We start from the raw sequence: 21,164 nt of genomic DNA on the forward strand, positions 1-21,164 counted from the left end.
CAAACATCCATGCCCGAGGCAGGATTCGAACCTGCGACCGTAGCGGTCACGCGGTTCCAGACTGAAGCGCCTAGAACCGCTCGGCCACACCGACCGGCTCTTCCAAAACCATGCCATTTGGGCGCAGGCTTTACCATTTCAGTTGAAGGATTCTTCTTCTTTGACATCGGTGGTGGTATCTCTCAAAATGACATAGGTATCTTTTGCAAGTAGACCATGTTTCACAACCGTGATGGAGAGTAGTAATTACGACTGATTTAGAAGATGTGAATAGAACGAATGAAACGAGGAAGTGTGTATAAGAGGAGGAGAATGGTGACAGCATAACGTGAGAGATTGCCGAGCCCGCCTCCAAGGTAACTAGAGACGAAGACACTACGAGAGGGTGATCTCAGCAGTGAGTATGAGTACGACTGAGCAGCGTTTAAAAGATAGTAACAGGGCAGGGCTGAGTTGACAGAACAGGACAACATGCATCTGGGAAAGTGCCATCATTGTTTCCGTGCTTCAGGAAGTAGCATCTGTCGGCTGCAGCGGCGCACAGCTTCAGCATAATACGTGTAACTGGTACACCGGTACCTGCTCCTAAAAGTTAGCACCTACATTTCAGGAAACAAAGTTTACGGAAGAGTTTGCCGTAGTTTTGATCCAGTTGATGGAACATCTGTGCAAATACATGACTGTGTAAGAAGTCTGTAACAGTGTTCACTGTTAGAATACGTACGGAACTTCAGAAAACACTTGACTTTATTAGTTTTGTTGTTCTTGACTTGAACTTGAAGTGTGGTTTGATGCAGCTCTCCACTCTCGTCTATCCTGTGAAAGTTCCTTTATCTCTTCATAACCACTGCTACCTATATCCATTTTAACCTGCTTCTCCCGCTACAATTATTATCCACCCTCGCCCCCTCCACCCCACGTCCCTCCATTGCCTGATTACCAGTTCCTTTATTTCCCATCAACGTATGTCCGCAGCCCGTGGTCGTGCGGTAGCGTTCTCGCTTCCCACGCCCGGGTTCCCGGGTTCGATTCCCGGCGGGGTCAGGGATTTTCTCTGCCTCGTGATGACTGGGTGTTGTGTGCTGTCTTTAGGTTAGTTAACTTTAAGTAGTTCTAAGTTCTAGGGGACTGATGACCATCGATGTTAAGTCCCATAGTGCTCAGAGCCATTTTGAACCTATCAACGTATCTCTTCTGCTGGTCAAGTTACGCAATAGGTTTCTCTCTCCACTTCGATGCAATGCCTCGTCATTAGCTTTCCGATCTACTGACCTAATCGTCAGAATTCTTCTGCAGCGTACAGATCAAAAGCTTCTACTCCGTTGTCTGCAGCGCCACAGTTCAAAAGCTTCTACTCAGTTGTCTGCAGTGTTTATCGTCCAAGGTTCCCGTCCAAGTCTAGACTCCAGAAAGATATCTTAAGAAAATACTCCCTAACATGTAAATTTATATTAGATATTTAAAAATTTTCTCTCTTTAGAAACGCTACTCTTGCTACTCACCTTATCAAGGTCCGCGCGGCTCCTCCCGTCGGAGGTTCGAGTGCTCCATCGGACGTGTGTGTGTGTGTGTGTGTGTGTGTGTGTGTGTGTGTGTGTGTGTGTGTGTGTGTGTGTGTGTTGTCCTTAGTGTAAATAAGTTAGATTAAGTAGTGCGTAAGCTTAGGGACCGGTGACCTCAGGAGTTTGGTCCCATAAGACCTTACCACAAATTTCCAAAATTTTTGCTACTGCAAGTCTGAATTTTATGCCCCGTCTACTTCGGCCATCGTCAGTTACTCTGCTTCCCAAATAGTAAAACTCGTCTGTTAACTTCTGTGCCCACTTTCGTAATCTTAATTCCGCCAGTATCAACTGACTTATTTCTACGGTATACTATTGCACTGTACTCACCTTATAATCTGTATTCAGTTTTCCACTGCGTTCAACTGTTCTTCAAAGCTCTTTGCTGTCTGAAGCAGAAATTCAGTTTGATCGACGCATCACAAAGTTTTTATTTCGACGATGTTTCATTCCATTCTCAGCTGTTGCCTCCGGTTCATGTAATTGCAGTCTGCTTCTTGTACAAGTAGTATAGAACCTCTCCCACATTGTGTTTTATCCATGCTTATTTCAGCATTTCGAACAGTATATTCTGGTCAGTATTGCAACAGTTTTCTGTGGATTCCCTAGCATTTTAAAAAAATAATTTTCATTATATAGTCGCGGAGATAAAATAGCCGCACGTGGCAGAAATTTCGCTCCCAGCTTTCCTTTCAGAACCCCGAAGACAGGCGTGTTCTAAATATTCGCAGGTCTCGACCAGAATTAATGTGCCTGCGTAGCAGGAGCGGTGTTTGGAAGCTCGCAGAGAGGCGAGGCCAGCGCGGCTGGGTTTGCCTGGCCGGCTAGTGGTGAACGATCAGCACAAAGATAGCGCGCGCCTTCGCTGGGCCCCCACGCTCAATAATGAAACCACTTGTCTGCGTCCACGCACATCCTCCTCTGGAGCTGCCGCGTCTGCCCCCAGCTGTTCAGCAAGTCGTCTTCCCTTTTACTGGCGAACTGACCGTACAGGATCACGCTAAAACTTCATTCTGCCCGCTTTATTCGGAGTGTCCTCGGTTTCAAATATTCTGTCGTATGATCGCTTTGCTGTTGGTTTTGTTCATCCGTCCATGTTTTTCTACCCACTTGAAACCTTTCCAATCATTGTTTTCTGTATCGAAACATGTCCCATTCTAACATGAGGTCTTACAGGGGTGTTAGATCGCTCAAGGTCTTTCCGAGCTTCTTTCAAATGGTTCAAATGGCTCTGAGCACTATGGGACTTAACATCTGTGGTCATCAGTCCCCTAGAACTTAGAACTACTTAAACCTAACTAACCTAAGAACATCACACACATCCATGCCCGAGGCAGGATTCGAACCTGCGATCGTAGCGGTCGTGCGGTTCCAGATTGAAGCGCCTAGAACCGCTCGGCCAGACACCGAACTTCTTCCACGTCGCGGTGGTCGCCATGGTCCACAGGTAGTGTTTTTTTTTTTTTTTTTTTGCCCATTGTGTACAGGTGTCTAAGAAATATTAGCCTCCTTTTCCACGTAGTCTGAGATCCTTCTCACATTTTGGCAGATTTCTTTGTTGCTCCGAAGTTTCCAGCTGGCCTCAGTCGGGATTGCAGCCATGATTTCTTATATGACAGTCCTTTCTAGGTGTCTAATTTTATTTCAACAGTTAAAAAATGTCTTATGTGTCAAAGGTATTGGTATAGTAGCTTTAAATAATGTAACAGTGCATCAGTTACATTTTTTCATGCGTTGTACGACGCGTTTCCGGAATTTTATCCCATTTACCCGCACTGCGCGACTTTACGCTACTACTGTATGTGATGTCTGCGTGTATGTTGTTCCACTCCTTTTGACCTGCACTCGAAGACGAAATTAATTGAAGTATTATGTCTCCTTCATTACAGAAAAATTCACAAACAGGCAAATCATGATCCATACTGTTAGCTTTACGTTAAATCATGTAATGCTGTCGTGAAGCAGTCGTGGCCAAAACTTGGGCGGAATCCTCCTGTTAAATTCTTGTCATAATGCATTGATGTACAAAACTTAAGGGAGAAAATTACTTTCGCATGAACTATCATTCCCGAGCAGTGTGGCTCAATAAAACTTGGACTATACATGGTAGGAACAGCGACAGCATAACACAGACGGCATCTCAAAGACGTACGCATTGAGACGAACAGAAATGACACGTTTATTCAAAGACAGTAATTACACTGAAGTCGACGCGGTTTATGAAGATTCCCTGGATATTTCAAACGGCTGTTCATGGTTCTTAATAGTGAATGTGACCACTACAGTCAGCAACGCACGCTCTGCAACGTGCTCTCATGCTGGTCAAAAAAATGGACTGTGCAAAAAATGGACTGTGCAAAAAATGGACTGTGCAAAAAATGGACTGTGCAAACTACACGTATGCGATTGGATTTAAACGGAGGGAACAGGCGTGCCAGTTCATTCACCTGATCCTCTCGTTCCAAGGGCGGCTCAACCATTGCAGTTCGATGCAGTGCTCATCTAGTGCAGTTCGATGCAGTGGTGCATTGTCATCTATAAAAATGTGAAGTCAGGGCCAAATGCACCCTTGAGCAGACGCACATGAGAAAGGGTCACACTAACTTTGCCTCATGAGCGTACCGTGTTGAAAGACTTGGAGGGCAGACACCGACACAACATTATGCCTCGCCACGCCATAACACCTGAACCACCAAAACGATCGGTTTCAATTATGATTCTGGGGGCATTGTATATTCCCAGCTCTCGCCAATGACGTATGTAATGCACCCAGGAACGTCATCTAACATGATCATTTTGGTGGTCCAGATGTCGGAAGGCATAATGTTGCGTTGGCGTTATTAGTTGCAAATCTTTAAACTCTGTACACTCACCGGTCTTGACAATATGGAACATATTTACCATTAACCAACCAAACCACTCAGATCACAGCCGCTTGCCACGTTGTCAAGAAGAGTGCACTTGTAACCATACGCGCGCCAGAGACAAATTTCGGTAGCGTTTGGACACCACCTCGTATTATCGAGACGACATACTCCTGTTCGATATTTTTAATTAACCTAAAGAAAAGGGGACTACTTTTTTTTAAAAAAAGGAAGTTTTAAAAATAAATGGAAGTGTTACAATAATTATTTCCATATCAGCTTGAAGAAAAATTTGCGTACCTGGCTGTAATAGAGAGCTTAGTCACAGGTGGATCGGCCCTATATTTGTATTTGTCACACGCGCCCACTTCGGTAAGAAATGATGAGTGTCTTAACATGTCTCTTTAATTGTATTCCTGTTTTCATTATGATCTCCATAACTGTCCGTGGTTTCTTTCTTTAGCCCACTGAGATGTTAGTAATGAAAAACACGCTCAGCGTTCGCCCTGTTGCTTGAAATTGGAAAAATAGAACTGGCAAATTTTCAGAAAGCTTTGAGGAAGGTTCAACGCATGCAGACCCCGTTTTGCGTCTGAAAAATTTACGCCATTTTTTAATCTGAATTTAAATTTGTTTCTGTGCCACACACTTCATATTTCGCCTCACTTTCGCAGCGCCCTTCTCTAAAACAAAGAAATCTTTGCCTTAGTGTATTTGAAAATTTACACTTAATCTCACTTCCGACGATAGAAACGCGACTCAGCGGTGCTGGGGACATTTCAGTACAGTTAGTAATTGTAGGCATATAAAAATTTCAGCACGTTATGCACACAGTCCACTGCTATCTTGCTGACTGCAGGAGTGCCCGATAGATCTGTTTTATTTACAGAAAATAGTAGCCAGTAGAAAGAAACGTGACGATAACGTTCGTTCTTGCTACCCTCGCCACAGTCTGGACTCCAACTGTCCGACAGTGCACAGAGCCTATGATGTCAGTAAACTGAAATGGCCATTATTAAAGTATAATCAGTAGCGTATGCTCGTAACAGGACAGAAAGTAAATAAAAGTTATTAAAAAATCAGTCAAAACGTTTTAAATCTTCAGTTCATACAGAGTATAATGGCGGACTTTATACCAGGTTTAAATATGCATGGCACACACACCAAACTACGAAAAACGGACGGATGGTAACCCTAGTCAGTAGTGCCCAGACGGCAGTTGCAATGCTCGTCAGACCGGAGAGATGACGGGAGGCGATTCCGGACATCGCCAAGCGAGGAGAGGGAGTGTCCCAAACGTTGCACTGTAGAGAGAATAGCTGCGAGGCCTTAAATTTAACCTTTCGCCTCGCGCGTTGCCTGCAGTTCGGTGCACCAGAGCGCTTGGCAGCTGCCGTGTGGTAATTGTGTGCACGGGGAGGGGCTCCAACGCAAATAGTCGAGCTTCAACTGGCCACTGTCCCGTTAACCAGATTCCCAGCTGAGATAACGGACTCAGCGTTTGCCAGGTAGTTCCTGATTGCGCCTCCCTGCACTACGCTGTCGCGTAAACAATTCATTTAATGGAGTGGCAGTTACAGCTGCATCTGTACATACATATTCACGTCGAATGGCACTGTACGGTGGATGGCTGTGGGTACTTTGTACCGATAGTAGCCACTCCCATTTCAATACCATTCACGAATGGAGCAAGGAAAAAATGTTGTTCCTCTGCGCTTCCGTACGCGTTGTATCTCCCCCCCCCTCCCCCCCTCCCTCAGAGGCGCGGCCCATGGTACAACGCTCCGAGACGGATCCACCCGAAAACATAGGACAAATAAAAATGGCCTGGGGAGCAGAGTTTCAGCGTACAAAGAAACACAGCGGAGGAAAGGAAATACAGTATTAAACTGACTATAGCAGATGTTGAAAGTGACCACCATTCATCTCTTGGCACTTTCGGTCACTGGTCAGCAAGTTGCTGAAGGCGCATCCAAGCTGGGCTGCGGGTATTGCTGCAATCTCACCCGAAACTCTCTGCTGCAGTTCTTGAAGACTATGAGGGTTATTGCGATACACCTTGAGCTAGAGGGCTCCCCACAGAAGGTAATCGCTCACTGACATATCAGGTGACATGGGTGCACAGCTACGGCCGCGACCAGTTTCTCCTATGCTGACAACTCCGTCAGACGTAAAGATTCTGTAAATGTGCTCCAAGGTTCGGCCGACTGTATGGGCAGTCGCTCCATTGTGTGTGAAGTAACTGTAGGTCTTTTCCTCCTCCGATAATGCTCTCACAAATTATTTCAAAATGTTGGCAATGTAACACGTCTGATGAGAGACGATGGGGCAAATAATGCGGCGTGCGACACTGCACACCAAACCCCAACCTTGTGATCGTTCACCGGTGTTTTGTGGAAGTCGTGCGGATTCTTCACTCTGGCACTGAACTGTCAACTGTAAACCAACAAGAAGTTGAGAAGAATAACGGTTTGTGGGCCTGTGCTATGCGCGAAAGTAACCGTTTCGATGCCTCAGTTAATTTTCTACTTTTTTTCATATTTTTTTATTCTGTTCCTGTCGTGCGCCCAACCCAACGAAACCCCCTGCAGGTCCGGGGTAAGAATAGGCCCGAGGTATTCCTGCCTGTCGTAAGAGGCGACTAAAAGGAGTTTCAACCGTTTCGGCCTTCCATGTGATGGTCCCCCTTGGGGTTTGACCTCCATTTTTCAAAATTCTACAGAAGTACGAGCCTTTTGGGGAAGGACGCCTTACGTGGTGTACCACTGGTCCTGAGTGCACTAAGACCTTGGCACTCAGCATTGTACCGGCGTTGTAACCATACCCACTATTCCTCAAATTGGGCCTAAACGCCTGATGGGTTGAACAAGTTACGCCCATAGTGCGTCCCCATCTGCACCTACAATCATGATGGACTTTCCATGGCACCAGAAATCCAGCACGATAGCCAGCCCGTTGTGGTGGGGTCGTCATGTACCCTCTAGGTTGTAGCCCCCTGACAACACAGGGATCGTACTGCCGATACCTGCGCTGCACCCTCCCCACGTCGGCCAAGGGGTAGATGCCCGTCTCCTTGGGGCATCAGGACTCCCGGCAACGGTCATCCTGCCAGGTGGCCCTTGCTGAGGCTGGGTGGCGCCCGTGGGGAGAGCCCCTGGTCGGAGTGGGTGGTATCGGGGCGGACGTTTCGCAGATGAAACGTCAACACGTATCAGGTCGCTCTGCGGCCGAGTCTTTCAAAAGGAAAGGTACTGTCTCTAGTTCTGGTTCTCCTGCCCTTTCCCCCTTGGCCACTCCCTGGGAGGAGGGACAGGCCCGCCGGCTTGGGGCGAAGTACTTCCCCCGCTATTTGGTCTGTTCTCGAACCGATGGGGGGACGTTCGCCACCTCCAAGCCCATGTTCTTTGTTCAGCACATTGAGGACATCTTCGGGGAAATCGAAGCCCTCAGTAAGATGCGTTCGGGGTCCGTTCTTATAAAGACCACCTCTGCCACACAGTCGGCGGCGCTCCAGGCGTGCGACCGCCTAGGGGACATCCCAGTGTCCATTGTCCCGCATCTGGCACTAAATAGGACGCAGGGGGTTATTTTTCATCGGGACCTCCTGCTGCAATCTGATGAGGAGCTCAGGGCCAACCTGGAGCGCCGAGGCGTGCATTTCGTCCGGCGAGTCCAGCGCGGCCCCAAAGACCGTCGCATCGACACCGGGGCCTTTATCCTTGCCTTCGAGGGGGACGTTCTCCCGGAGAAGGTAAAGGTGATGTGCTACCGGTGCGACGTGCGACCTTACGTCCCGCCTCCTATGCGCTGTTTTCGGTGTTTGCGCTTTGGGCACATGTCGTCACGGTGTGAGGCTGAGCCCCTTTGTGGCGATTGTGGACGTCCTCTTCGTGAGGAACATACATGCACCCCACCACCTCGGTGCGTTAATTGTCCTGGCATCCACTCGCCTAGATCCTCAGACTGCCCCGCATATCAGAAGGAGAAGAAGATACAAGAACTCAAAACTTTGGATCGTCTCTCTTATTCTGAGGCCAGGAAGAAGTATGACCGCCTCCATCCCGTGCCGTTGACCTCTTCGTTTGCCTCGGTTGTGTCCACTCCTTCCGCGGTATCCTCCCCCTGTCCCCCCTCCGCCTCCTCCCCCCATCCGGGGTCTCTGCCTCCGCCTCCCAAATCCCTCCCTTCCAAATCCTCCTCCCCCGTGGCCCCCGCCCCCTCTGCCCCAGGGGCCACCCTTCCTCCTCCTCCTACCCCCCGCCGCCTGAGAAGCGATCCTCTTCTCAGGCGTCCATCGGGGAAACGTTCCGGACCCCAGTTTCCGAGGTCCGGCGTTCCAAAACGGACGCCGCGCGTGAGGACCTTCTTCGGGTCCAGCCCACCATCCCTGTGCCTCCTCGGACTTCCAAGAAGGCCTCCAAGAAGAAGTCTCTATCCCCCTCTCCACACCGGCGCGTTTCGTCTGACGCTCCATCCGTGAGTCGCTGCTCCCGGCCGTCCTCAGTTTCGCCGGGACGCTCTGCTGCCAGGCGCTCAGCTGGCCTCTCGTCGGCAAATGCTGCTGTCCCTCCTACACCACCAGGGACAGCGGCCGCAGCTGGCGACGACTCGATGGAACAGGATCCGCCTCCCGCCGGTTGTAGCGTTGTTCCCTCGAAACCTGGCCCTCCGCGGCCGTCGAGGTCACCAGCTCTTCCCCCGTCTTGTTCCCCCTCTTTTTTGACTAGCGATGGCCTTGTTACATTGGAACATAAGAGGTATTCGATCTAATCGGGAGGAATTACAACTGCTCCTCCGCCTGCACTGTCCGCTCGTCCTTGGTCTCCAGGAAACCAAGTTGCGTCCGACTGACCGTATTGCCATTACCCACTATACCTCGGAGCGGTATGACCTCACCCCTGTGGATGGTATCCCAGCTCATGATGGGGTCATGTTGCTCGTTCGGGACGATGTCTATTACCATCCCATCGACCACCCCACTCCAAGCAATAGCTGTCCGTATTACTCTTTCTGCTTTTACTTTTTTAGTTTGTACCATCTACACTCCATCGTCCTCTGCTGTTAGTCAGGCTGACATGATGCACCTGATTGTTCAGCTTCCCCCGCCGTTTTTATTGTTTGGCGACTTCAATGCCCATCATCCCCTTTGGGGCTCTCCTGCATCCTGTCAAAGAGGCTCACTCTTGGCGGATGTCTCCAACCATCTCAATCTTGTCTGCCTCAATACTGGCGCCCCGACTTTCCTCTCGGACTCTACTCATACCTACTCTCACTTGGACATCTCGATCTGTTCTACCACTCTTGCCCGTCGGTTCGAGTGGTATGTCCTTTCTGACACCTATTCGAGCGACCACTTCCCCTGTGTCGTTCATCTCCTGCACCACACCCCATCCCCACGTCCTTCGAGCTGGAACATACCGAAAGCTGACTGGGGACTTTACTCCTCCCTGGCGACCTTTCCGGACCACGATTTTCTCAGTTGTGACAGTCAGGTCGAATACCTCACGGCTGGTATCATCAATGCTGCCGAACGTTCCATTCCTCGTACTACCTCTTCTTAACGTCGCGTTTCCGTCCCCTGGTGGAACGAGGCTTGTAGAGACGCTATCCGTGCTCGACGACGTGCTTTACGCACCTTTCGCCGCCATCCTACGTTGGCGAATTGTATTGGATACAAACGACTCCGAGCGCAATGCCGTAGAGTCATCAAAGACAGAAAAAAAGCTTGTTGGGCCTCTTTCACCAGCTCCTTTAACAGTTTTACTCCCTCTTCTGTCTTATGGGGTGGTCTGCGCCGGCTGTCGGGCATTAAGGCCCACTCCTCGGTACCTGGCCTGACCTCAGGTAATGAGGTCCTCGTTGATCCTGTGGCTGTCTCCAACGCCTTCGGCCGGTTTTTCGCGGAGGTTTCAAGCTCCGCCCATTACCACCCTGCCTTCCTTCCCAGGAAAGAGGCAGAAGAGGCTCGGCGACCTTCCTTCCACTCGCTGAATCTGGAAACTTATAATGCCCCCTTTACTATGCGGGAACTCGAACGTGCGCTTGCACTGTCCCGGTCCTCTGCTCCGGGGCCAGATGCCATTCACGTTCAGATGCTGGCACACCTTTCTCCGGCAGGCAAAAGCTTCCTTCTTCGTACCTACAATCGCGTCTGGACCGAAGGTCAAGTCCCCATGCGTTGGCGTGACGCCGTCGTTGTTCCTATACCCAAACCCGGGAAGGATAGACACCTTCCTTCTAGTTACCGCCCCATTTCTCTTACAAGCTGTGTCTGTAAGGTGATGGAGCGCATGGTTCATGCTCGGTTAGTTTGGATTCTTGAATCTCGACGGCTACTTACCAATGTCCAATGCGGCTTTCGTCGCCGCCGCTCCACTGTTGACCACCTTGTGACCTTGTCGACATTCATCATGAACAACTTTTTGCGAAGGCGCCAAACGGTAGCCGTGTTCTTCGATTTGGAGAAGGCTTATGATACCTGTTGGAGAGGAGGTATCCTCCGCACTATGCACAGGTAGGGCCTACGCGGTCGCCTGCCCCTTTTTATTGATTCCTTTTTAACGGATCGAAAGTTTACGGTACGTGTGGGTTCCGTATTGTCCGACGTCTTCCTCCAGGAGAGCGGAGTGCCTCAGGGCTCCGTCTTGAGCGTAGCCCTTTTTGCCATCGCGATCAATCCAATTACGGATTGCATTCCACCTAATGTGTCAGGCTCTCTCTTTGTCGATGACTTCGCGATCTACTGCAGTGCCCAGAGAACATGCCTCCTGGAGCGCTGCCTTCAGCGTTGTCTAGACAGCCTATACTCATGGAGCGCGGCAAATGGCTTCCGGTCCCGTTTTTCTCCCATTCGTGGAAACAACTAAGTTTCTAGGGCTCACACTGGACAGGAAGTTTTGTTGGTCTCCGCACGTCTCTTTTTTGGCGGCCCGTTGTAGACGTTCCCTTAATGTCCTCAGAGTTCTTAGTGGTTCATCTTGGGGAGCGGATCGCACTGTCATGCTTCGCTTGTATCAGTCCATAGTCCGATCGAAGCTGGATTATGGGAGCTCCGTCTACTCGTCTGCTCGGCCATCCCTCTTACGCCATCTCAACTCCATCCACCAACGGGGGTTACGTCTTGCGACCGGAGCCTTCTACACTAGTCCTGTCGAGAGTCTTTATGCTGAAGCTGCAGAATTACCATTGACCTACCGACGCGACGTACTGCTGTGTCGGTATGCCTGCCGGCTGTTGTCTATGCCCGACCACCCCTCTTACGAGTCCTTCTTCGCCGATTCTCTCGACCGTCAGCACGGGTTGTATGTGTCTGCCCTGCTGCCCTCCGGAGTCCGCTTCCGTCGCCTGCTTCGACAATTGGATTTTGCCCTCCCTACCACCTTCAGAGAGGGTGAGAGCCCGACACCACCTTGGCTCCAGGCTCCGGTTCATATTTATCTCGACCTCAGCTCACTCCCGAAGGAGGGTACTCCGGCTGCAGTGTATTGCTCACGGTTTGTCGAACTTCGTGCTCGACTTGCCGGTCACACCTTTATTTACACCGATGGCTCCAAAACTGACGATGGTGTCGGCTGTGCCATTGTCGTCGGGGCCGGCACCTTTAAATACCGGCTCCTCGACCAATGTTCGAGCTTTACGGCCGAGCTTTTTGCTCTCCATCAGGCCGTTCAGTATGCCCGCCGCCACCGCCATTCATCGTATGTACTCTGACTCACTCAGTGCTCTTCAGAGCCTTGGAGCTCCCTATCCGGTCCATCCCTTGGTTCAACGGATGCAGCAGTCCCTCCATTCTTTCGCTGATAATGGTTCTCCTGTCATCTTTCTGTGGGTTCCCGGACATGTAGGAGTGCCTGGGAATGAGGCTGCGGATGCTGCAGCCAAGGCTGCAGTCCTCCTGCCTCGGCCAGCCTCCCCTTGTGTCCCGTCATCTGACGTTCGTGGGAATGTTTGTCAGAGGCTTGTGTCGTTGTGGTGGGATGCTTGGTCATCCCTCCAAGGAAACAAGCTCCGGGCAGTAAAACCGCTCCCAACTGCTTGGACAACCTCCTCCCGACCATCTCGGCGAGAGGAGGTCCTTCTGACCAAGTTGCGGATTGGGCATTGCCGGTTTAGCCACCGCTACCTGCTCTCCGGTGACCCAGCCCCGCAGTGCCCTTGTGGTCAGGCATTAACAGTGCGCCATGTTTTATTGTCGTGTCCCCACTTTAGTCAATCTCGTGTTGTCCTGTCCCTGCAATCTACTTTACCGGATATTTTAGCTGATGACGCTCGAGCAGCTGCTCGTGTTCTGCGTTTTATAACTTTGACTGGCTTGTCCAAAGACATCTAACCTTTTTACTTATTTTATCTGCATCTTTGTCAGGTCTTTGTGGTGTCCCCCCCTCCCCTTGAGGTTTACTAGATTCCATGTGCTCTAACAACAGTGACTGGGCGCTAATGACCTCAGTAGTTGAGCGCCCTTAAACCCTACAAAAAACAAAAAAAACCTAACGAAATTATAAATCACTATGTTTGATCGGTTCAACATTTTGGCTACTAGGCGGGTTGTGTGTTTCATTTCCTTCTAGGCACCGATTTTTGCTTTGTTATCACATGATAAATGTTTTTTGCGTTGCTGTGTCTTTTTTGCGTTGCTGTGTCATAGTAGCGGTTTATGTACCGCGCGTCACTAATGGTATCTGTTTGAATCGTTGACGCCTTGTTATATACTGTACTATGACATCAAATACGATACAATTTGACTGCTTTTATCGGTGTACTGGATCTCATATTCCTGCATGTACACCGTCCATAACTGTGTGTGTTTGCCGGCCGCGGTGGTCTCGCGGTTCTAGGCGCGCAGTCCGGAACCGCGCGACTGCTACGGTCGCAGGTTCGAATCCTGCCTCGGGCATGGATGTGTGTGATGTCCTTAGGTTAGTTAGGTTTAAGTAGTTCTAAGTTCTAGGGGACTGATGACCAAAGATGTTAAGTCCCATAGTGCTCAGAGCCATTTGAACCATTTTGAACTGTGTCTGTTTGTGTTTGTGTTAATGCCTTTGTACTCATTTCCACTACTGTACTGGGCTTATCGAGAGCTTTATTTCGATAGACTCCTTAACTACTCCACAGAAACTTTTTCACCATGGTAGTACTCGTCGTCTCATATTTCATTTCATGATCACGTTCGAGGCAGTGCTCGGCGACAGCTGATTTGCTAGTTCGTTTTAATTAGGCGTGTAGCTGACGTTCTTTGCATGTCTCCTCAACTGTTGTAATAGTCTGCACCACGTTAGACACGCCACATTCGTATGGAATACATACACACCCATCTTTTGGAGAGCTAGATTGTCTTTAACATTACACAGAATATTTTTTTATTTTTGTTGATAGGAGCTAAATACATCGGATACCGCGTTTCCGTACGAGTATACCTACCTTTCTGGATAAGGTCAGTATAACGTGGATGTGCGATTCTTGGCTCCTTTTCCTCTCTCTCTCTCTCTCTCTCTCTCTCTCTCTCTCTCTCTCTCTGCCTCAATCTCTTTCCCAGGCGTTCTTGATTTAGACTGCAGCGCTTGCTCACTCTGACGGTCTGAGTACCCCATTCCTTCAAAGTGCGTAGTGGGCAGCGGGAATCGAACTCACAACAGCTATAAATAACGGTGCGAGACCAACAGTAGTTTACCGTCTGGTTGAAGCCCAGACAGCGAGTAAGTCCGTGTAATATCAAAACTCGCAGCACCTGAAAAACACTTGGTCGGTCGTCAAAATATTATGCGATAGTGGAAATGCAAACTCGGCTGAATACCTGGAAGTAAACCATTGATCAATTTGCTTGTTTCAAAGAAGTCATCAGTAGGATACGGTAATACACTGTATTCGGAAAATCTCTGTGCACTAGATTACGGATTACGAATGTAAATTACGTTCGAACTTCGAAACAAAGGAGGTGGAACTTTTTTTTTTCAGAGATATGCTCTTGTTTTTTGACTCGTTCCTACCCCTACGTAACATTTCTTTGGTTCAGTTGATGAAAGCTATTAAATACGGTGTGTGTTGTTTAGATGTCCAGCTTGTTTTTAAATTAGGGTGCTTTCAACCGACGTACGTATTTTTCTTGTTCAGCGTGTTTCTCGACAAGGTGATAAATGCACGGATTTAGTGCAGGAAGAATTTACTGAAAAATTCCCCCAAAAAACGGTATCTCATCGTAATGCGGTTCGTCGACTTGCTGGAAAATTTCGAGAGGCAGGCTCAGTCTTAGATACCAGAGAACTGGGAGACCACCTAAATGAAACGAACAGAAGTTGTTGGATATTTCTGACTGCAGCAGAGCCCACCAAAACCATTGCGCAAGTTGGCACAAGAGAAAGACATGTGGCATGCAACCGTGCATAAAGCGGCGGGGCTAAGAGTGAAATGAAATGGTTCCCGTATAAAGTGACAGCAGCGCAAGAATTGAAAGAAGCAAATCATGAAAAGAGAATCCGTTACTGCAAATGGTTTACATCTTCTCTTTAGAGGATATTCTTGATGTCATCTTATATAGACAACGCTTGGTTCCATCTCCCTGGTCATATTACCACACACCGCATACGAATACAGACCAACGGAGAACTGTCGCGCTTTGCTTGAAACGCCACTGTACGATCAGAAAATTAGATTGTGGATAGCAATATCCGTTAGTGGACCTTAAGTTTGTGAAGAAACCGTAAACCGTGAATTTTATTTAATTATCCACGATTTCATTGGCCATTGACGAAATCAACGATTCATGATATCAACAAGATGGCGCTACTGCGCATACAGTTAACAAAGCTATGCGTCTTCTGGAAGAGTTTTTTTTTTATATACATGTCATATCAAAAGGCCTATGGCCTCCTCCCTCGCTGGACCTTTCTCCACCTAACGTGTTTCTTCGGGGATCAGCAAAATCTGTACTGCGCCGCGATGACCTACGCACACCTTGTAACTTTAGAACTGAAACAATTGCGTACGTGAGAAGCATCTCTCAACCAAATCTGGAGAAAGTGTTTTCCAACGTGTGCTGCAACTGCAAAACTACTTCCGGATCACCCTGTACTAGTACATACGTCATGAAGAGTGAATATATACGATGAGTAATTTAGTTCCCTTAAAATGAACAAAGATTGACATATGGCTCCAGGAAATGTAAAACAAAAATTTCATCCATAAAAATATTTCAGTGTTTGATAGGCAGCTGATGTGTTGCATGTGATTGCTCCAAATTCGATGTTTTTTTTGGGACGTTTTCACTTTGGCGTATTAAAAAACTATTTTTCAGCGCTGCCGTACCAAGATATGTTAAAACAGAGGTGTTTTATAGTATCAAGGGCAATACAAAGACGTTGCGATGGCTACCCATCCTTCTCTTTGAACTACAAAAGGCAGCGTACGATTTGTGACACTTGTCGTAAACAGGCTAAATGCCCTTACATTTATGTCTTCAAAGTTTTTTCCAGACATGGACTGGAAATTGTTAAGAGGCCTATGAAATGCGTGTACAAAATACACGATAATTTTAACGGGCTGTACAGAGCACTTTACGGACAACTTACGTCGCATCCTACATCTCGTGACTTACGGAGTCAATGTATAGTGATGAAAAAAGTATTCATAGTAAACCAACCTGCACATATAAAGGAATTATCTATAATTTTGTATTTGTGAAGATCCACAGTCCACAGATGTTCAATAAACGCAAACAAGGTCCATAGTAGGCCGTAATGCGATGTTTGTTTAATCGGGCGGTAGTTAATTTCGACTAAGCGTCATTATCAAGCGCATTTGAAGCATCTGTATTTCATGTCATTTTCAAGTCACTTTGGCTACTTTTTACTTGTAATGGAAAGTGATTTGAAAATGACGTGAAATACAAATGTTAAAAATGTGCTTGACATTGACACTTAGTCGAAATTACCTAACCGTACGATTAAATAAACAACACATTAGACCCTACTACGGACCATGTTTACGTTTATGAAGGGTTGACTAAATTAGCCCTCTACAAAAAGTAAATAAAAGTTCTGTACCAACCGGCTTCATATAGTGGGGAATAAAGGTAACCATACATATAAGAAAACTGCAGTGTGCAGGAATATAATGACGATGTTAATATTTTGCAAACATTGCTCTTGTATGTATCACTTCTTTTAACCTCTTTGCCATGAAATCAGCTTTTTGGTATTCTCTGAGGTAATATTTTGCCATTTTTGTTGTAGACGATGTTTCAGAGCAGCCTTACTTCGTGTTTCATGTTTTCTGACCATTCTTTCAAGTATGCTCCAAAGATGTTAACTTGAATTAAGGTCTGTGCTCAGTGCTGGAATATGAGGAGTATGGTAAAACTGCTACAGACCAACAATTTCCGCTCTAAGCTTAGGCTCATTGCCTTCTTGAAAATAGTTATGTGTATAAACCCAAGCTATCGACACTTTTTTGCAGATTTTCCTTCAGGAAATGTAAATAAATCTGCCCATGTTACCTTCAGAAACCGAAGTTTCTCAGTACCAGATGTAGCCATGCATCGCCATACCATAATTCCTCCACCACTGCACTTTACTGTGGGTTGGAGTAGTTTGGGATCCAGCTCAGTATTGTCCGTCTCCACACCAAAATTCTGCCATCATTTACGACTATGTTGTGTTACCAGTACCATGTCCCATAAAATTGGGTTCTTGCCTTTATGCTCTCGGGCAAATTCAAGCCTCAATTTTTTGTTCTTTTTCCTGAGGTATGGTTTTCGTCTAAGTACCCGAGCTCCATACCTCCATTACTTACGATGGACAAACAATGAACAGGTTGTCGATTTAGGATCTTTTTTGATCATCATTGTTAACGTATTTCGTTCTCTTTGTCTTAGCTTCTGTGGTCGGCCTCTTCTCTCGCTATTAATGAGCGTATTTCTTTCTCTAAATCGTGATATTATTGACTGCAGAGATGCCGGGCTTCTTTCGATAGTATCAGCTATTTCTGAAAGTGATTTTCCCATTTCATGTTGGGTGATAACTATTTGCCTTTCCTCTAAAGTTGTTGCCTTCCGTTTACGGCTCATTCTGCTGTTGCACGGCATTCACCGCGTATCAACCTGCCACTGAAGGCGTTCCTCGCGGCAAGCGGTTCGTTGGTTATTTCTGTGTTCACATTTATAGAAGGGTAAGAATACGTTTTTCCCCACTCTGTAAAGACAGCTGGTAAAGAATTTTTATTTACTTTTTGCACAAGGCTAATTTAGTTTTTTATATCCACAGATTAGGAATGAAACTGCATACTGTTAGTTTACTACATAAGACCCCTGGTTGTGATCTTCCGTTCTAATAAATAAAATTATTCTGCATTAGTAAATGTGTATGAATACTTTTTTCGGGTCTAGTGAAGCAGGGGATACAACCCATCGGCTTTGACCAATGACGTCATACATTAGTCCTAGATAGTAATGTCTTCACTTCGAGGCATAGATAATAAAACAGTTCTGTGTTCCGGATAAGCGCTATCATTGTACATTAAAATAATTATTCGTAGTGATATTGAGGTAATTTGGAGTATTAGTTTGTTATTGTAGAACAATTCTTAGTGTGTTATTTTCGTTTATAGGGATGGATTTGTCTGTTTGTGGGTATGTAATTTTCGTTACTGTTTGTCCATGCGAGCTTCGGTTATTCCTCGATATTTCCGCGTGGTATGTCCACTTTTCCATTTGCTTCTTTCACTGTATTTCACTATTTTGACACATTTCACGGTTTTATTCCACCAATATGTGTATTTTCGTGTTGCGAAGTACGTAACAGTAATTTCTCAGCTGTCGATCTTCTTTCGTTTCCCAGCACTAGTATTAGTACGACATTTTCGAATGTGTACTTGCTATATTACAGGCGAAACCCCTGACACAACTAAAATTTGTGTCCCGTCCTTCACTTCTTCTTTACACTGACGACACAAATTTGTGTCCCGTCCTTCACTTCGGATTTACACTGACACTATATATGTCAAAATGGCTCTGAGCAGTATGGCCATTTTGACATGTATAGTGTCAGTGTAAAGGCGAGACGAGCAAGATACAAATGTTGCGTATAGCTATATAGCTCAAGTAACGAATGGGATACTATTAGCTTCCAAGGCAACAAGAAAACTGTACCACACAGTGAAGTACGGGAAACAAATTGTACAGGTGTCGTCGTCTTGTCTCCGTGTAGTTCAATTGAGGTACAGGTTGCAAATGTAACTTACATCTATTTCCACACTTTCGTTACCAGTGTACATATATAGAGTCTGGTATACATATATTACATACGTAGGCTCTTCTGTCATCAGTAGTACTGATATGTACGTAAGAAAAGACTGTTAATAATATCTGAGACGAAAAAAAAAAACACATCTACAATTTGTATCCTGTGTTCCACTTAGGGTTTACTGAAGCGGAGGATACATCGTTCAAGTGAAGAACAGGACAGTAATGCTAGTCAAAACGAAGAAATCGACTTACGACAAACTCGTATTCCGAATGAGCTTTTAATTTGTATACGGTGTTTAATTTACGGTTTAGTGAAGCAGAGGATACATAGTTCAAGTGAACAACAGGACAGCAATGCTAGTTGAAACTAAGAAATCGACGTACGCTGAACTTGTATCCCGTACTGCACTTAAACAATACAGTTCGAAAAGAGTTTCGAGATACAACTGACATACATGTAACGTGATGTATTCTTTGCTATTAATATATTTCATTCATTTCTTTCCATTGTATTTTTCGGAGAAATACTAAGATACAAACACGGGGTATCGTTAACGTGAAAATACTACTGGCCCTTATATGTATGAAGTACAGTTTTTCTCTCTTGCATTCCTTTGTTTCTGAACATTCTCCTCAGCTCTTTCATCTTTGTAGTACATGCTCTCTGGCCAATTCTGACGTCATTGGTCAAAGCCGACGGGTTGTATCTTCTGCTAAACTCATAGAGTAAATACCTCTGGAGTGAGCATTGCGTTCTGCGGATGTTGTCAACATTAAACCAAGATTGTCACGTGATCTCGGGACTTCGCTGTGCCTGCGTGCTTTCTGCAGCGTTTGAAGTTTATAATACCAAGAGTTTTTGTTGTTTCACCGTTTGTTGATAGTGTAATAGCGATGGTGAATTACGTTGTTGCTACGGATGGAAATAAAAATATGTGAAAGAAGGGATAGTAACTTTTCATGGGTACATTCCATATAGCTCTAATTATAGTTTTCATTTTAGTAAGAGACACTGTATACGTTTAAAAATTTCGAGACGCATTATAATTAAGACTTGTTCTGTAGACCTATTTTTCTACGATTTTATGACTATATAATAGATATTACGGCTCGTACAAAAGCTTACAAACAATCGCTTCCTCTCGTAAATTTGCTAGTGGAACGGGAAAGGGAAAGGTTAGTTGTTTCAGTAAATACTATCCTCCATGCATTTATCAGTGACTTGTCAATTATGTATATAGATTACTCCGTCTACTATTAATTTAATGAACTGGGAGCAAGTACTTACAATGCGTTAAATAAATACCTCAAAGTGCCACCAGTAAGAAAAATTGTGCTTTAGGTCGCAAAAACGAGAAAATAAATACGCAGAAATACAAGAAAAAAGGACGAATTAGCAGGGATATAATCGCTAATGTGTGGTAAATTCGGTGTTTTTCGGACACTTGCGAAAGTACTAACGTACTGTCAAGTCGTTTTGCAGGACTATCACTACAAAAATGTACTTCAGGCTCTGTAATACTATAAAGTGCGGTATCATACCAAAAACTACCAAAAATCGAGTGCATCTGAACTATGACACGTATCGCAAAGAAGCTGAATGTAATATCACTTGCCCTTAAAAGTTACGTAGCTGGTTTATTCCCGGTATCAAATGGATACTGTTAAAATGTCTTCGCAACATATATAAATAATCCACGACACGTACGAAAAGAATCCGTCCGTACTAGGGATGTAGTGAGATTCTAAATATACAGGGCGCTATACGAACAAACACACGACGTCCCGAGATCACGTGACCAGGCCGGCAATGTATGTTGACAACACAAAATCTGTTCTGCGCATGAGAGTGCTCAATCCAGAGATATTTACTCTATGGCTAAACTAGACCCCTTTTTTCCGTAACTATGGCGATAAAAATTCCGTTCTGCACAGCTGAATGCTCCCGCCACAGATATTCCTACTCCCTGGTGAATACGAACATTATGCTGCTGCTATGATAATTATCATCATTGGTGGAACAGCTTTCCTTGTTTACATTCTCAGAGACCGAAAAAACAAACAATGTAGTTCGGAAGTCAAGACGCGTTTGCGCCGAAGTAGGGCATGTCTTCGGGAGATGAGGGTCAGTTGAGCAAAGAAAGAGCAACGAGCACCGAAAGACAGCGGACTTCGGCGCAGGGGCGTGGCCGCGGCTGGCTGAAGCGGACGCTGGTGTGCGTGCGGGCCAGGATCATCGCGTGGATGCGGCCGCCCACCACAGTCAAGGTTTGTCCCGGTTTCAGTGCGCGCGCGCACACACACACACACACACACACACACACACACACACACACCTTTCACACTCAGTTACGCGTTAGCGATGTAGACCGGGTCGACCTTCTGCGAACACACAGATTGTCCTGATTTCAACCGATAGATAATGGCAGCTCTGATTGTAACAGTCATTCCAAGTGTGTGTGTGTGTGTGTGTGTGTGTGTGTGTGTGTGTGTTCCACATCTCCT

The 21,164-nt window shown here is 46.3% G+C and overlaps 1 protein-coding gene across 1 annotated transcript in view; it reads left to right on the forward strand.

Moving 5' to 3' along the window:
- LOC126204302 (unconventional myosin-XVIIIa) overlaps positions 1 to 21,164 on the forward strand; it is a 410,872-nt gene that overhangs the window by 281,477 nt on the left and 108,231 nt on the right. The gene's annotated exons all lie outside the window — the stretch shown is intronic.

Source organism: Schistocerca nitens, chromosome 9, assembly GCF_023898315.1.
Source record: "Schistocerca nitens isolate TAMUIC-IGC-003100 chromosome 9, iqSchNite1.1, whole genome shotgun sequence".
Lineage (NCBI taxonomy): Eukaryota > Metazoa > Arthropoda > Insecta > Orthoptera > Acrididae > Schistocerca > Schistocerca nitens.